We start from the raw sequence: 577 nt of genomic DNA on the forward strand, positions 1-577 counted from the left end.
GTTCTACTTGTTCAGTGTCTCTCATTACCAAGCAGATTTCTGTGATTTGTTCCCATGAGCAGGAGATGAGGCCAGAGAATTCCACAGTAATAGTTAACTTCTCAAATTATGAAAACCCAATTCTTCAACTGCTTTTCAGATATTACCAAGTGATAATTTTAAAGCAGATATACATACACCTCTCTAGTTATCACATAGTTTTAACTGTAGATCTAGACCTCTCCTGTGTGATTTGTTTTTCTATCCTTCCTTTCCCTCCTGTCTCCCATCTTTCCTTTCCCTCCTATCTCTTCAGTTCAGGTCAATTAATATGTATTTGTTAAGTTTCAGGTAGACATGTGTATAAAGTGATCAAGAATTGTTTATTCACAAAGTAACTAGGATAAAGCAGCCACTGGATGTGTTACCTACACATCTCTAAGTATATCTCTCTATTCTGTGAAGCTAATATTGAGATTTATCAGTACCATGTCCCTCTGGAAGGTTTTTATGTAATCATCTTATTTATGCCCCACAAAATGTCTGTGGTCTCAGAATAAACCAGATTATATTTATATTTTTGTTTTGACTGTTTCAG

The 577-nt window shown here is 35.2% G+C and overlaps 1 protein-coding gene across 10 annotated transcripts in view; it reads left to right on the forward strand.

Annotated features, from left to right (window-relative positions):
• Positions 1 to 577, forward strand: part of LOC141500223 (uncharacterized) — an 86,405-nt gene that overhangs the window by 21,276 nt on the left and 64,552 nt on the right. The window lies entirely within an intron of this gene.

This window comes from Macrotis lagotis, chromosome X (assembly GCF_037893015.1).
Source record: "Macrotis lagotis isolate mMagLag1 chromosome X, bilby.v1.9.chrom.fasta, whole genome shotgun sequence".
NCBI lineage: Eukaryota > Metazoa > Chordata > Mammalia > Peramelemorphia > Peramelidae > Macrotis > Macrotis lagotis.